Source organism: Mirounga leonina, unplaced genomic scaffold, assembly GCF_011800145.1.
Source record: "Mirounga leonina isolate KUSES-001 unplaced genomic scaffold, KU_Mleo_1.0 Mir_125, whole genome shotgun sequence".
NCBI lineage: Eukaryota > Metazoa > Chordata > Mammalia > Carnivora > Phocidae > Mirounga > Mirounga leonina.
The window spans coordinates 34,650,563-34,668,817 of record NW_023270305.1 but is presented as its reverse complement, the minus strand read 5'-3'; the positions used below and the strand labels follow the sequence as shown (position 1 = coordinate 34,668,817).

The following is an 18,255-nucleotide window of genomic DNA, read 5'->3' as shown; positions in this document are numbered from 1 at the left end:
ATGGGGAATAGTCTGCTTCCAAGCTCATTCAAGCTGTTGGAGAAATATTTTCTTGCAGTTGTAGAAATGAGATCTCGCTGTCTTATGAGCTATCAGGTAGAAGCCACTGTCAACTTCTAGAAGATGCTAATTTCCTGTCCATAGTCCTCATAAGTCCTCATAAATATTGCCCTTTGCTCCTTCAAAGGCCAACAGCAGGATCTGTCTTGTTGAATTGCCCTCACACTTTGAGTCTCTCAGACTCAACTTTTCTACCTACACAGAGATAACCCTCAGCTTTTAAGGGCTCATGTGGTTGGGTTAGCCTCTGCTCCCCCAGACAAACATCCCAGTTGAAGGTCAACTGATTGGTAACTTAACCACATCTGCAGTATACATTTGCCATGTAGCTTACAATTATGGGAGGGACATCGGGGGATAAAAGTCATGGGGACCATGTTAGAATTCTGCCTATCAGTCTTTTAGCACACCTATATCTCTAGTAATAGTTCCCATATTAAGGATCCATGGGTTTTGTCTTTAGAGACTATATACACCTTTCATATAAGTCTTTAATCTTATTTATTTCTTCTTAAAGTGTCAAGAAAGTAGATGAAAAGTAAAGAATGAAATGTATCTTTTCAAAGATACTTACTTGTCTATGTATGTAGGTATGTATGTATGTATTTATCTATCTTCTATCTAAAATATGCTTAATGTTATGAGACTAGAGAACAAAATGACCAAATAGAATCTATCTATCTATCTATCTATCTATCTATCTATCTATCTATCTATATCTATCTATATGTAATAGGCTTAAGTTTTATTTGTATATAATTAGAAAAATAGCTGTTAAATGTTTGGAAAAGTGAGGTGAAAGAAATTTCATATCAATCTTTTAGCCAGTTGGGTGTTTACACTAAAGAGGTTTTTAATTTGAGTTATTTCAAAATTATTTTTATTCTCTACTTTCATAGTTATTTGTAAATCATCAATATCAATAGTTAACATGCTTTCTAAAACTGTTAATGATGAATTTTCAGATCTCAACTGGATATTTTAAAATAGAGACACCAATGTATGAGCTCTGCAGGAGTCAACATTAAAGTCCTTAAAACATAGATGCTCGAATCCTGAGTTCAAATCTAAGTTACATCATTTAGTAACTTTAGTCCTTGGTTCAGTTACTTCAACTATCTTTGCCTGCATTTTACCATTTGTTAGTACTTATATTATCTTGGCCCTAGCAGTTAGTACCCATGGAGACGAACCATGAGAGACTATGGACTCTGAGAAACAAACTGAGGGTTCTAGAGGGGAGGGGGGTGAGGGGATGGGTTAGCCTGGTGATGGGTATTAAAGAGGGCATGTACTGAATGGAGCACTGGGTGTTATATGCAAACAATGAATCATGGAACACTACATCAAAAACTAATGATGTAATGTATGGTGATTAACATAACATAATAAAAAAAAGAAAAAAAACTACCTTTTTTCTCCATTTACTGATATAAATTTTGAAAAGTACTTAGTGTACAAGTTTGCTAAAAAACAAAAAATAATAAGAATGTATAAAAGCATTTTCTAAACTGTTTTTCAAATAGTAGTGACTACTAATTGATTGAGAAGTTTGTTTTTAGTTAATAATGCGAACCCAATATGTTTAAATGATAATAGACTATATGTTTACTGCAGAGATAACAGTTTTTGCTTTCACTGAAAAAATGTTTTATTAGGGACACAAGGCTAACACTTGAAATATGTAGCAGATTTACAAAAGTAAAAATACATCTTGTCACTTTGACTTGAAGATGCGCAGATTATCAGGAAAGTGAATGAAAAGTAAAGAATGAAATCAATAGAGAAGAGTTATCAATGAGAGATATATGGAGGTGGAGACCTAACCTGGGATTTGAAGAATGATTGAAATTCCAATACTAGTGATTTCTAACCCTACAAAAAGTTCCAAAGCCTGGGACTCACCTCAGATTCTAATTGGTACTTTTTAAAAGGTTTCCAATTATTGCAATCATGTAGTTGCCTTGAAAACCACTGTGTTAAATAAGCTTCCAGTTGCTTCTGTTGCTATAGAATAGCATGAGAGCTTGTTAAAAATGCAGAATCTCAGACCCAAACCAAGACTCACTGATTTAGACTCTGCCTATTAAAATTATAGAATAGAAACAAGAGGACAGCTGGGGGCGCCTGGGTAGCTCAGTTGTTGAGTGTCTGCCTTCGGCTCAGGTCATGATCCCAGGGTCCTGGAATCGAGCCCTGCATCAGGCTCTCTGCTCAGCGGGAAGCCTGCTTCTCCCTCTCCCACTCCCCCTGCTTGTGTTCCCTCTCTCTCTGTGTCTCTCTCTGTCAGATAAATAAATTAAAAAAAAAAAAAAAAGAAACGAGGACAGCTGAAAATAAAATTTCAAATTACCATCAGGCAGAAATGTTCATGTGCACTTCAAACCTTCTACCAACCTTGGATATCCCAGTAGGACTTTATCTCTTTCTTGTTTAGCATTCTAATACTTGAGAAGTCATGTCCTAATTGAAATTACATAATTCATTCCATATTATATAGTCAAATATACAATATATTTTTAAACTTTAACGCTATTCCCAAAGACCCAGTTACAAGCCAGAAAGTTAGATTTTAAGCACCACCTCCATGAGAATTCTCCACTTTAAATAACTGAGAGGGACTGTTCACTTTCTTCACTTATGTTCAGGGCCTTACTATAATAATTATTTTTTCTCAGAGGGTTAAGGAACTCATAATATCCAAATGGATATCAGAATATCCTGGAATGAGGACACACTTTTATAAACAATATCAAGTTTCGAATCTTGAAGACAAAAGCAGGAGTTCCCATAAGCAAGAAGTTATGCTTTCTTTAAGAGGAAGTACTTACCATGGGTGAACATGGGATAGTAATTCATTCTTCTAGGTTTCTTAGATTGGGCTTCATGAATGATTCATCCCATGACACTGGACATACCAATTTACCTCTCATGCCATTTAAAAAAATAAAATAGCTTGAAGAAGCAGGTATTGTTTTCTGATAAGTTAGACATCAAAGTTTATTGATCAAGCAAGGAAATATTGACCAAAAAAAAAAAATCAAGAACAATATTCCTGCAACAGAGGATGCATTTCTCTTTGCATCATTTTGCAGTCTGGTGCTGGAAATAGGGCTATTTAAAACAGTGAAGAGAAAGAAGTCCTCTGAAGATTAACTTTATATCCCTTTGCACTCCCTATCTCTGAGTGGAAGTGGACATTTTCTTCTCATGAAATGCCAGGGAGCCCATTGTCATTTCCAGTGGAGGAAAACAGGGAGGCTTGCATCTTTTGCAGATTAAAATGTTGCTTCAATAAGGACAACACAGGAAATACTACACATGTACAAATCAAGGTGGCAGCATAGGAAAACCCTGAACCCACCTTTTCCTATGGAAAAAACAAATCTACAGCTACATGTGGAATGATTTTCCTCCAAAAAGGACTTGAGAACTAGGTGAACAGTGCCTCCACGATGGAAGACTTTTTAAGAGACACATCAAGAAGGGTAGGAGAGGCAGAGACATGACCTTGCTTGGGGCCCCCCTAGTTCCTTGATTCCAGAACACAGCCTGTGCCATGGACAGTTTGAAAGAAATGGCAGGGGCCACGTGGGTGGCAGAGTCTGCTGGCCATCCAAGTCTTGGTTTTGGCCCAGGTGGTGATTGCAGGGTTGTGAGATCAAGCCCCACATGGAGCCCCCGTGTTGGGCTCTGTGCTTGGCTAGGAGTCTGCTTGTGTTTCTCCCTCTGCCCCTCTGTCCTGCTCAGGCGCATGCATGCACACACACTCTCTCTCAAATAAATAAGTCTTCAAAAGAAATGAAAAGGAATGGCATCTTTCTTCATTGGATCCCACTTGTTATGATTGCATCCTTCCCCACTTTCATAATTCTTTCTTTTCCTAGGAAGGATGTGAAAAACTCAGATGAAATCCTGTAATATACTACAGGCATATTTTCATTAAAAGTTAGAAGTAAGGAAGCTTTTGTTTAAACCCAAAGTATGAACTATGAATGATAAAGTTGACTCTGGCCAGGAAGTCAGCAAGATATATTGGAAGACACAAAAGTATTTCCTAATGTACTTCTTATCAAACCACAAAAGAAATGACATAATTTGTGTGCATATTAATATCTACCCTGCTTCCTGGAGGAGTTCTGCTCTCTGAATTTGAAAAATAAATTATGTTTTATTTTAGGTTTTATTTCATTTTCATGGTCAATGATGAGATGATCTTCAAAGTTCCTTTGTAGCAGCAGAGAAAATCCTAAATGTTGAATGTCTGTGTCAATGCTGAATCAGTTTTGATTGTTTTGTTTTTGTTCTCAGTATGGTTATATTTTCCTGTTTATTGGCATGCATGGTATTAATTGATTAGATGCTAAACATTGTGAATTTTACTTTGGTGGATGCTGAATGTCTCTGTTCCTATAAATATTCATGGGCTGTGTTCTGGCACACAGTTAAATTATTTTAAAACAATTTGATCCCTTCAGGGATTGCTTAAAAAAAGAAAGAGGCATAATTAGCATATCATAAAATGCACACTTTTAAAGTATACAGATCATTGGGTTTTTTTAATATTTGGAAGTTGTGCAAACATTACCAATAACAGAATCCAGAACATTTTTACTCCTCCAAAAGGCTGCCCAGTACTCATTAGGAGTAGTAATTCCTAATTCCTTTACTCTTTACAGTAACTGGAACCATTAATCTACTTTTTACCTCTATAGATTAGTCTGTTTTGGCTATCTTATATAAACATAATCATACAATATGTGGCTTTGTGTGTCTGGCTTTTTTCACTTAGCAATGTTTTCAGGATCCATCAATGTTGAATTATGTATCTGTACTTTGTTCTTTTTATGATTGAATAACATTAATTTTATGGATTTTACCATATTGTGCTTATTAATTCATTAACTGATGGACTTTTGGTTTCCTTCCAAATTTTGGCTACTGTGAATAATGCTACTGTGAACACTGGTGTTCAAGATTTTGCATGAATATATATTATTAATTCTTTTTGGTTTATGCCTAGGAGTAGAATTTCTGGATTATACGACAACTGCCAAACTATATTTCCAAAGTGGTTGAATCATTTTATATTCCCATCAGTAATCTGTGATGGGAATTGTCATCTCAGCAGGTTCTTGGTTTGCATTTCCCTTATAAGTAATAAAAATAAACTTCTTTTTATGTGGTGATTGGTTGTTTGTATAACTTCTTGGTGGAAATATCTAATCAAATCATTTGTCCTTTAAAAAAGAGACTTTTTTTGTTGTTGAGTTATAGTACTTCTTTGTATATTACGTATACTAGAACCTTTCAGATATATGATTTGCAATTATTTTCCTTTATTCTGTGTGCTGCCTTTTACTTTGTTGATTGTGTACTTTAAAGCATGGAAGGTTTTAATTTTTGTGAAATCCAATTTATTTAGGTTTGTAGTGCATTTAGGGTTAATTTTTGTATATAGTGGGAGGGAAGTTTCCAAATTCTTTTTTCTTTCTTTTTTTTTTGTCCTGCTGATAACTAAGTGTCCCAGCAGCAACATCTGTAGAAATACTATTTACTAATTTTTTCAAATTAAATTGTCCTGGCACCTCTGGCAAAGAACCAGCTGACCATAAATGTAAGTGTTTATTTCAGAACACTCAATTCTATTTCACAGAGCTGTATGTCTAACCATATGCAAGTACTACACTGCCTCGATTGTTGTAGTTTTGTTGTAAGTTTTTTTAATAGAAAGTGTGTCTTCCAGTAGTTTTCATCTTTTTAGAAATTTATTTTGGCTATTATGTGTTCTTTGCTTGGATTTGGGGAATCATCTTTTTAATTTCTTCCAAAACAAAATAGGCAGCTGGAATTTTGATAGGGATTGAGTAATATTAGATCAATTTTGAAAGTATTGCCATCTTAACAATATTAAGTCTTCTGATCCATGGACATGGGGTGTCATTTCATTTATTTAAGTCTCATTTAATTTCTTTTATAATATTTTGTAGTAGTTACTGTACATGCCTTGTACTTTTTTGTTATATGCATACCTAAGTGTTTTGTCCATTTGATTGCTGTAGAATTGTTTTTTTTAATTTTATTTTTAGATTTCACTGATAATGGATAGAAACACAATGGATTTTATACTTATCTTTTATCCTGTAATCTTGTTAAACACATTTATTAGCTGTAATATTTTTGTGTGAATTCCATTGGATTTTTTTACATACAAGATCAGGCCATCTGTAGATGGAGACTTTCATTTCTTCCTTTCCATTAAGGGTGACTTTTATTTCTTTTTTTTGTCTAACTTCCTTAGATAGAACCTCCAGTATAATGTTGAATGGAAGTAATGAGAGCAGAAATCCTTGTCTTGGTCCTAATCTTAGATGAAAAGCTTTGAACTTTTCACCATTAAGTGTGATGTTGCTATGGGTTTTATTAGGTTAAAGAAGTTCCTTTATATTTCTAGTTTGTTAGCATTACTTTTTTTAATATGGCATATTACATTGACTTTTGTATGTTGAACCAAGCTTGCATTCCCAGATGAATTTCATTTGGTCATGTTGTATAATCATTTTTATACATTGCACAATTCTGCTTGCTAGTATTTTGTTTGTGATTTTTGCATCTATATTCATAAGGTATATTGATCTATAGTTTTTCTTTCTTGTAATGTGTTTGTTTTGTTTTGCTCATTGGGCAATACTGACCTAGTACAATGAGTTGGGAATTATTCGTTTCTGTTTTTTGGAAGAGTTTGTAAAGAATTGGTATTAATCCTTCCTTCCTCCTTAAATGTTTGGAAGAATTCATCACCGAACCCATCTGGCACTGGATTTTTCTTTAGGGGTAGTTTTGTTGTTGTTGTTGTTGTTTTGTTTTGTTTTTTACAAATTTAGTCTCTTTACCTTTTTTTTTTTTTTTTTTTTTTTTTGGTGGGGGGTAGGAGAGGAGCAGAGTCAGAGGGAGAGAGAGGATCTCAAGTAGGCTCCATACCCAGTGCAGAGCCCACGGGGCTTGATCTCATGATCTCCCTGAGATCATGACCTGAGCCAAAATCAAGAATCAGACACTTAAATGACTGAACCACCCTCATTACATTTTATACATTTATTTATAATTTCTATCTTTTCTTAAGTCATCTTGGTGAAATATGTCTTTCTCAGAATTTATCAGTTTCATTTAGTTTATCTAGTCTTCTCTTCTTGTTTAGTTATTCTAACTAAAGGCTTGACAATTTTGTTGATATTTTTAGAAAAGACAACTTTTCATTGATTTTATTTTTTATTCTCTAATTTGTTTCAAAGAATTACTAATACTTAATAATTGTTATATTTTTCCTCCTTGGTTTGGGTTAAATTTAGACTTCTTTTTTTCTTAGTTTTTCTAGTTGGGAGATTAGGTTTTTGGTTTGAAATCTTTCTTCATAATGATTTCTAATTTCATTCCATTTTGATCACACTAAGTTTCTAAAATCTGGTGTGTTTTATATTTGCTGCACATTTCAGTTCAAAATAGCCATGTTTCAAGTGCTTAATACACACATGTAGCTAGTGGACGCTGTACTGGATAGCAAAATTGCAGCAGCTTCAATTCCTCATTGAATCTCCCATAATTAATTTTATCCCAACAATAAGTTTTGCCACTTAAACCTAATCAAAGCTATCCATTCTTGCCAAGAGACTGTCTGCTTTCTGACAGAAGGGAAAAATAAATGGACTCAGTAATTGACATGAGAATAAAAGGAATGATTTCAGTCCTCTGATTTTTAGACTCAGTTCTACCTTCTGTTGAAGGTACAGTATAAGGTTAAAGTAGGGCCAGCACCAGTTTCAGCTCCTTGAACCCTGCCAATGGCCTTGTGTTGGACCACCAAGAATGGGCTGGTCTTGGAACTTGTTAGAAAGTCTGAGGCTCAACCCCATATGTACTAAATCAGAACCTATAGTTTAACAAGATCCACAAGTGATTATATACACATCAAGTTCAAAAACAGTGTTTTAGAGCAGTGACAATAATGATAGCTACTATTAGAATCACCTGAGGAGATTTTAACAATCTCAATACTCAGCACCACAAATCCATTATATCAGAACCTCTGAAATGTGACCCAAATATCATTATTTGTTAAACTCCCATGTGATACTAAAATTTAGCCAATGTTGGAAACCACTCTTAGGAGGGGGATTATTTTCCAAATGTGGAAACTTAATTCTTTTCTCCTCCAGTTTCATTGTATCAAATGGGTTTTTAAGGTAGGTAAGTCTTGTTAAAATTTCAAGAGATTCTGATGTTAGACGGTTTGAGGACCACTTTGAGGAAACCACTGTATTATTTATCCTGTGTAGCTCATTGCATTGGATTTAGGGGACTCTCTTAATGGAAAGACTAAGAGAAAATTTTTAAACAATATATATTCTTCTCCTCCTATTTTTCAAATAAAAACCTGAGAGGCACCTGCTTGGCTCAGTTAGTTAAGCATCTGCCTTCCACTCAGGTCATGATCCCAGGATCCTTGGATCAAGCCTTGGGTTGGACTCCCTGCTCAGCTGGGAGTCTGCTTCTCCCTGCCTCTCCCCTCCACCCCCCCAGCTGTGCACTCTCACATGCTCTCTCTCTCTCTCTCACAAAAATAAATAAATAAATAAATAAAATATTTTAAGAAAATACAATTAAAAAAATAAAAAATAAATAAAAACCTGAGATTAGGACCTTCCCATGACTTATACAAAGCTATTCTACGATATTTGTGAGAGAGATAGTACTAGATCTTTTTAGTTAGTGCAGTTGAATGCCCTAGGTATGATACAATCCTGACATTTTCTGTTCTGTTTATATACACATAACTCTGACTTTTTACAATTATGTTATTTGTCTAATAGATTAGTTATTTTATTCAAATATCTTTTTCTAAAGTTGTATTAGAATTATTTATTAGAAATGGTACCATAGGGGGGGCACCTGGGTGGTTCAGTCGTTAAGCACCCCACTTCAGCTCAGGTCCTGATCCCAGGGTCCTGGGATCGAGCCCCGCATCGGGCTCCCTGCTCCATGGGAAGCCTGCTTCTCCCTCTCCCACTCCTCCTGCTTGTGTTCCCTCTCTGGCTGTGTCTCTCTGTCAAATAAATAAATAAAATCTTAAAAAAAAAAAGAAATGGTACCACAGGGGCTCCTGGGTGGCACAGTTGGTTAAGTGCCTGACTCTTTGTTTGGGCTCAGGTCATAATCTCAGGGTCTTGAGATCAAGCCCTGCGTTGGCTCTGTTCTCAGTGCAGAGTCTGCTTGAGACTCTCTCTCCCTCCCCCCAGTTCCTGTTCTCTCTCTCTCTAATATAAATAAATAAATCTTAGAAAAAAAAAAGAAATGGTACTGTAACACAGATTACATCCTACTCGTCATTTTGCTTCTAATAGGCTATTAATGTCTGAGGTTCTTATTATTGAATAGTGAATGTTTTTTACCTAAATGGTGCCATTACTTGTTTTGGTTTGTTTTTAATCTAGACAATAGTATAAAATAAAGATATTTTCACTTGTTACTCTGCAACTCTAGATGATCTGTGAAGATCTGAGCCTCTAGGAAATATTCTTTCTTGCATAAAAAATTTAAAAAGCTACCATTTACTGAGAGCCTAATATGTGTCAGGTGCTTTAATGCATTATCTCATGCAATCATAACACAATTGGTATAGATAACTTCATTAACTTCTCTGTTTATTATATTACAGTTAATAAGAGGTTAAACTGGGATTTCAATCCTAGTCTACAAAACTCCAAAGCCCGTGCAATTTCAACTAGATATCACATCCACCATATGTTTTAATATGGTCTTTGATTATGAGAATATAGACTGAGTCTTCATCCTAAAATAATTGAGCTGACAGGAAACTCAGAGATAATTCTTAGATGTGGACCAAAGGTGTGGAACATGGGAGGAAATTGCAAGATCACTTAGTTAAATTTATGTTAAGAATAGGGGTGTTTCACTAATTACATTTCTAAAGACTACTGAGCTGGTGATTTGTTGCCGTTATCTTCACATTTATATTCCCATGCTTTCTGAATGATGAGCATGATTGCTGTGGAGTTGGTGTTATTTTGTGGGAGGAAGAGACTTCAAAAGCAAAACAAAACATGTAATTCCAAAAAACAATTTTTGTTTTTCCCAACTTTTGACTACAATTACCATCCTAAAAATTTGAAAGAATTTTACAGAGAACACTGATAAACATGTCACCGAGATTAATATTTTACTACACTTGCTCTATCATATATCCATTCCTCTACACAGCCATTAATCTGTTATTTTCTATACATTTCAAAGTAAATTTTTGCTAAATACCAAACATACATGCCATTAATTAGAGTTCAATATCTGTATTTTACTTTTATTTATTTTTTTAAGGATTTTATTTATTTGTTTGAGAGAGACAGAGCACAAGAGAGGGAGGGACAGAGGGAGAAGCAGACTCCCTGCTGAGCAGGGAGCCCAATGCAGGACTGGATCCTGGGGCTCCAGGATCATAACCTGAGCTGAAGGCAGTCGCTTAACCAACGGAGCCACCCAGGCACCCTGTATTTTACTTTTAATGCAAAATCTACATACAGTGAATGTACAATTCACAAGTGTACATTCAATGAGTCTAGAAAGATGTATGCACCTGTTTAACCTCAAACACTAGCTAATTACAAAACTTTATCATTGTTCAGAAATTTCCCTATGCACCCTGTCAGTTACTTTCTGCTCCCATCCCTGAGAGGCAATCATTTTGTCCTCTTCCTTTTTCCCATAGAATTTTTTTCCCTCTTCCAGAATTTCATATTACTGAAATCACGCATTATGTATTTTGAAAAAATATTTTTTCATAATATAAGTAATATTTTTTGAGATTCATGCATGCAACTTAGTATGCTATCTATACGTTTATTTAAAAATTGCATGCTATTTGTTTTTTCAGTATTTTCTCACAACGCCCTAGATTATGCTGGATGTTTTATGTCCTTTATATTTCCATTAAAATTTTGGTTTCAGCTTGTAAATTTCTATGAAATAAAAGACTATTTCAATTATAATTGTGATTGCATTGAATCTATAAATTAATTGGGACATTTAGGATCTTAACAGTATTGAGTATACCATTCTATGAGTATGACTTCTTTTCCTATATATTTAGTCTTTTCTAATTTACTTTATCAATATTTTATAATATTCAGTGTAGAAGTCATGGACAACTTTTGGTAAATATATTCCTGTTTTATATTTTTAACACTACTGTTAATGGAATTTATTTTTATTATTTCCTATTGTTTGCTATCAGTATCTGAAATACAGTTTTTAATAATATTAACCTTGAATACTGTCACCTTACTAAATTCAATTATTAGATCCAAAAGTAATCTTGTATATTTCTTAATACTTCTATTAACCAATCATATAATATTCAAGTAGAAATATTTTCCCATATATATATGATAAATATATGTAGTATGTATTTATATATATAATTATACATATATAATTATATATATGTAAAATCTTCACTGGCAAATGCCTTCATAAAATTTGCATTTATATAATAAAAAGGATATTTAGAGGGGAAGTATTTTATATTTACCAAGATAATTATTAATTTTAGTGTTCTTCATTCTTTCCTGAAATCTGAGTTATCCTATTTCTTCTCTTGGAAGAATTTTCCTTAGAATTTATTGTAGTGTGCGTCTGTTAACTACAAATTTTCTTGGTTTTCTTTTTTCTGAAAATGTATTTTGCCTTAATTCTCAAAGGATATTTAAACTGGATTTCAGATTTTGATTTGACATTTAAATTGTTCTCAATGCACATAATGAATCCACTATCTTCTAGATTTCAGTTTCAGATGAGGAATCAGTGGTTATCCGAATCATTTTTCCCCTACATGAAATTTGTTATTTTATCTTGGCTGCTTTCAAGATTTTCTCTTCATCTTTGTTGTCAGCAGCTTTAATGTATTGTGGTAGAGTATTTTGTTTGTATTTGTTCTGCTTTTATTTGCTGAACTGCTTACATCTATTTTTTGTATTTCATCAAATTTGGGAAATTTTACCCATTATTTCTTCAAAAAAATTTTGTTCTGCCCTATTCTCTCCCTCCTTTTCTGTTAGTTCTATAATTAAACATCTGTTATACATTTGATATTGCCCAGGTTCCTAAGACTCTGATACGTATATTTTTTTCAATAATTGATCTCAACTCTCATGGAGACTATTATTTAGTTAGGAAGAAACCAACACATATGAAACTAATTATATATATATAACTGCTGTACACATAAGAAAAAAATCTATGAATATCATGGAATGTCTGTACTGTCAGCAATGCTGTTTGCTTTTGTTTTTGTCTTGTTTTTAGTATGTGGTTTCCTTGTTGAGTTACTATGCTGACATTGTTGCTATCTTTTGAGGGTCACACATAAACAATGTTTTATTTTCAGAGAGACTGTTTCAAGTACAAAGTTGTTCTTTTTTTTCCCATTTTCAGATGGTATTTACCCACACTGTGCAAAAAATTTTTGAAAATAATTTAAATTATTTCAACCAATAAGTTTTTATATTAATTTAGAAGGTGAAATCTCTGAAATAATCTATTATTTTTATCTTAACCTGTCATGCCAGTGAGCTTTCCATTCATTTGCTCACAGGCTGCTCATTATATCTCATTCAAATCAAAATGGGTTGTTTTGTAATAACTCTTAGGGCTTTCTCAGGATATTACATTTTCTAGAAATAGTATTTTCCTCACTTCAGTTTAGCTTGTGCATGGGCTAAGAGCAAGCTTTTCTCATTTAGAAATATGCTATGCATGAACAAAACTATTAATGGGGATGGTGTCATAACTAGGCTGGTAATGTGAAGAGGTGTTTGCTGTTTTTGAGGAAAAACGCCATATTCAATTGGTAGAAGTGTACACAGCTGTGTTTGGGTTCATCAAACATCTCATGATAAGTGTCTGAGGTTTGCTTATTTTCCAAGTGTTTTGCCACATGTATTTCCCTTTATTTTTTAGGATGGAGAGAGTTTCAAAAGGCCCATATGCTGCAAGTTGCCATTTCATCTGTTTATCAAAATAGATGCGTAAGTAGGCTTTGCTGTCAATAAATTATGTTGAATGGGTTTATGGCCTGTTTTTCATTCTTCCAGATAACAAGATAGCTCAGAATAAACATTCCAAAGCCAGAGGATTCAGGCATCATTGCCAGGATTTTCATATATCTTAGAATGTTTCAACTTACTAAATGTTGGAAAATTTCTTGGTCACCAAGTCAAGTCAGTTTCCTAGTTGTATCATGTCTGCAGCTCTTCTCTGTTTAGATTAGTTAACATTTTTTTAAACAGGAATTTCAAGAGAGAAGCAGACTGTTTCTAGAATCCTCTCTTATAAAATTCTAAGTTGAACTATGAGTCACTGATCAATCAATACTTTCCTAATCTTCAGTAATGACCATAATCGGTCCTACTTATAATTGAAGGTTTGTGATTTTAAAAAAACATTGCTTAATCTTGATTGTGGTCCTTCATCATTCCCCTACTTGACTTTTTATCTCTTGGTTAAAGCTCAAAATTTAGCTAATTATTGAGAAGTTGCTTCTTTTCCTGAGTTTTCTTCAGTTTAAATGTTTGTCTATCTTGTTGGATGCTATTACCATGAATGGCTTAGCTTTTAACAATTATTTAAGACCTTCATTAAAGTTTGTTCACTTTAAAAAAAAATTTTTTTAAGATTTTATTTATTTGCGAGAGAGACAATGAGAGACAGAGAGCATGAGAGGGAGGAGGGTTAGAGGGAGAAGCAGACTCCCTGCTGAGCAGGGAGCCCGATGTGGGACTTGATCCTGGGACTCCAGGATCATGACCTGAGCCGAAGGCAGTTGCTTAACCAACTGAGCCACCCAGGCGCCCAAGTTTGTTCACTTTTAAAAAAAATAGTTGCTAATTTTTTTCTTTCTTTTTTCTTTTTTTTTATTAACATATATTATTTGTTTCAAGGGTACAGGCCTGTGATTCATCAATCACAGACAGTCACATCAATCGCACTTAACAGCGCTCACCATAGCACATACCCTCCCCAATGTCCATCACCCAGCCACTCCATCCCTCCCACCCCACCCCCCACTCCAGCAACTCTCAGTTTGTTTCCTTTTTTTTTTAAATTTTTTTTAAATTAATTAATTAATTTATTTGAGAGAGAGAGAGAGAGAAACAGCATGAGAGTGGATAGGGTCAGAGGGAGAAGCAGGCTCCCCGCTGAGCCGGGAGCCCGATGCGGGACTCGATCCTAGGACCCTGGGATCATGACCTGAGCCGAAGGCAGTCGCTTAACCAACTGAGCCACCCAGGCGCCCTGTTTCCTGAAATTAAGAGTCTCTTACGGTTTGTCTCCCTCTCTGGTTTCATCTTGATTCATTTTTCCCTCCATTCCCCTATGATCCTCTGCCTTGTTTCTCAAATTCCACATATCAGTGAGATCATATGATAATTGCTTTTCTCTGATTGACTTATTTCACTTAGCATAATACCCTACAGTTCCATCCACATCATTGCAAATGGCAAGATTTCGGGTTTTTTTGATGGCTGCATAATATTCCATTGTATATATACACCACATCTTCCTTATCCATTCATCTGTTGATGGACATCTAGGCTCTTTCCATAGTTTGGCTATTGTGGACATTGCTGCTATAAACATTGGGGTGCACGTGCCCCTTCAGATCACTACATTTGTATCTTTGGAGTAAATACCCAGTAATGCAATTGCTGGGTCTTAGGGTAGATCTATTTTCATAAGTTGTTAATTTTTATTACAAATTAAAAATTAAGTTCTTAAAAATCTCAATTTGACCAGATATGAAACAATTTTAAAAAGTTTAAGGGTGTGTTGAGAAAAATAACAGGCTTAAAAAAACAAATAAATACAACATATTTGCCATTACCAAGAAGAGACATATTTAGGTAGAATAATTGAAAAACAACCATGCTGCGTAGATAATGCAGATAGTCCTAGTTATCTGGTCAGTGGGCAAAAAGCAAGCACTCACAGTTTACAGTTCCCATCAATAGTTCATTTCTTACTGCTGGAATTTCACATTCATTTCTCTTTTGTTGGATGACTACACCCTAAGCTGGATGATGATAGAGATAGTAATGGTAAGCCAGCATTTACTCAACCCCCCCACCCCCACCCCACTTCTTGCTTTGGGAGTGGACACATTATCAGCTGGCAAATGCACTGCTTTGGTCTCTTTGACATCTTTTATGGTTTAGGGTTTTCTGAGTGCCTGTGCAGGTAATTGAAGTTGCCGAGGTACTGACTTTGAAGTGGCTGCTGACATTGGGTCTCATCCCCTTGATTTTCCTTATCTTCTTCATTGCTGTCCTTCCTCGGCTATCTTAGCAATGAGGACCCCTGCAGAATCGGGTCTATAACCCCCATACATATTCTGTCTCACTGGTCTACCTTGTTCTCCTGCACCCTGGTTGTCAGCTCCCTCCATCACCTCTCCCTGTACATTAGGGTTGGAATACTATAGTCAACACCCATGGGGTCTCTGCAGGTAGAAAGGTGGCAACCATTACCTGAGGTAGGATAGGCACTGTTGGGCCTGGCCTTCAAGAGTACTCTCTGTTCCTGCATTATTTTCCCCGTGATCACTATTCTGGTTATCCTATTGGCAATTTCATGGAGGACCCCTGGAATGTGGATATGGATAATGTCTATAATGGTGACAGTCTGCTACATGTTTATTGCCTTAAACTGGAACTCCACCAGGATCAGTAACATTTGCTGCCTCTGCACCCTTTTCTCCTTCAACAACATCAAACTCCAGTCTCCCCATCTCCTACACTTCTGGGGTTATTCTTTATGATAGCCTGGTGTACAAATGCATCTTCCTTGGTATATTTATTGATGAAACCATATTTGTTTTTTACATTGAGCCATTTTACTGTCCCCAAAACCTTAGTTGCAATGATCTTCTTGTCCCCACCTGCAGGCACTGCCTGTGTGTGGTCCCCTGGACTGCTGTTCACTGTGGTGCCAGGTTTGGTGTCTGCATCTGCTATGGGCTGCTGCTGGGTCTCAGCCTGGCTGCTTATGGTTGCCTTGATGGTCACTGGGGCCACCTGTGGTAGCTACAGCTTTTCTGGGGTGTAGTGGAAACTAGGCAGGTGGCAGGGATGGGGCTGCTCCAGGCTTTTTGGGGTCCCCACTCTCTATTACCACTGCCTATCAAATTGAGTGGCTTAGCTTTTAAAGTTAGGCACTTGTGGATTTAGACTGCACTTCTTCCTTATTTCTTATATGCCTAATTACTCTTCTGTAAAATGGGAATAAAATGGCTATTTTTTTATTATGAAAACAAAATGAGAAAATTAACATAAAACTCAGTAGGGTTGCGGTGAATTTGAAATGAGATAGCAGATAATAAATATTAGATTCCTTAAACTTCCTATGAAAACTTAAATTCAATAGAAAAGTAACTTTAAATTTTAACTTTCAATTATTAGCATCATTAGCTCCTTATTTTGACATTAAGAAAAAAAAAGTGAAAGAGAAGGGGCATAAATGAAGATGTTGAAGGGCTAACATGAAATATCAAGTCAGTATTACAGATGTACATGGCAAAAAAGAAAAGACGATTAATAATTTCAATTGCTCAACTCAAATGTGTGGGTCTTCTTATCACACAACCACTACATCTTTCATGCCAGAGGAAGAGATACTCAGATTTCCAGAGCTGCTTCTAATTTCATCATAAAATGAATCCCATTATTATTTCCATTTCTGATTTAATTTAGAAATTAAGGGGGGCCTGGGTGGCTCAGTCATTAAGAGTCTGCCTTCGGCTCAGGTCATGGTCCCAGGGTCCTGGGATCGAGCCCCACATCGAGCCCCACATCGGGCTCCCTGCTCCACGGAGAGCCTGCTTCTCCCTCTCCCACTCCCTCTGCTTGTGTTCCCTCTCTCGCTGTGTCTCTCTCTCTCTCTGTCAATTAAATATATAAATAAAATCTTTAAAAAAAAGAAATTAAGTAAAAAATAAAGTATGTTAGAATGCAGCCAAGCCTTGAGTCACGGGGAGATTCACAGTCATGGGGAGATTCTTTAATTATTTTTGAAAGATTTTATTTATTTATTTATTTGACAGAGACACAGCGAGAGAGGGAACACAAGCAGGGGGAGTGGGAGAGAGAGAAGCAGCCTTCCCGCTGAGCAGGGAGCCCGATGCGGGGCTGGATCCCAGGACCCTGGGATCATGACCTGAGCCGAAGGCAGACGCTTAACGACTGAGCCACCCAGGTGCCTCTAACAGCATAATTTTTCTAATTAACAAAAATATGTAGAGCAAATATAAAAATCTACCAAATATAAATATAGATGCATTATAAAAATCCAAAGTAAGTCCAAAGATAGAAAGTACTATATTTTTAAGCAAAAATGGAATGAATTAGATAAGATGGAAAAAATAATGTCCAAAAACACTGCCTTTGAAAAAATTTATACACATTAATAAAAGTACAATGTCAGAAGGAATGGGCATTAGAAAGGCTATTAAACTATTTGTTCCCTAAAGAGGATCAACATATGCTGTTTTTATACATTATTTCTTTCAAAGCATGGAGAAAGTGATATAGTATATCATTTATATATATATAGCACCAGAGCATATAAACTTCTTCAGAATTTAAGGGGGAAAAATGCTTGATTTTCCACCTCATTTTTTTAAAGATTTTATTTACTTATTTGAGAGAGAGCACAGGTTGGGGGTAGGGGCAGCAGAGGGAGAGGGAGAGGCAGACTTCCTGCTGAGCAGGGAGCCTGATGCCAGACAGATCCCAGGGCCCTGGATCTGAGCTGAAGGCAGACACTTAACCAACTGAGCCACGAAGGCACCCTTGCCATCTTATTTTATTAGCTGAAACTAAAATCAGACAATACAGTTGCAAGAATACTCTCAGAACAACTTAGTTTTAAGTTTAGATGCCATGATTTTAAACAGAGTATTAGTAAGGCATGTGACAGGTAACTATTCATTCAGAACAAGCAGGACTCTAAAAATGAAGACCTCAAACACTATTAGAAAATATATTACAGACTGAGGAAAAATAAGGATACCTTAATAAAAAAAAATTATCTATTGCTCACAATGATTCTAACACAACTGTGCCTTTATTCTCA

The 18,255-nt window shown here is 35.5% G+C and overlaps 1 pseudogene; it reads right to left on the bottom strand.

Moving 5' to 3' along the window:
* LOC118007537 overlaps positions 1-18,255 on the bottom strand; it is a 158,341-nt pseudogene that overhangs the window by 95,252 nt on the left and 44,834 nt on the right.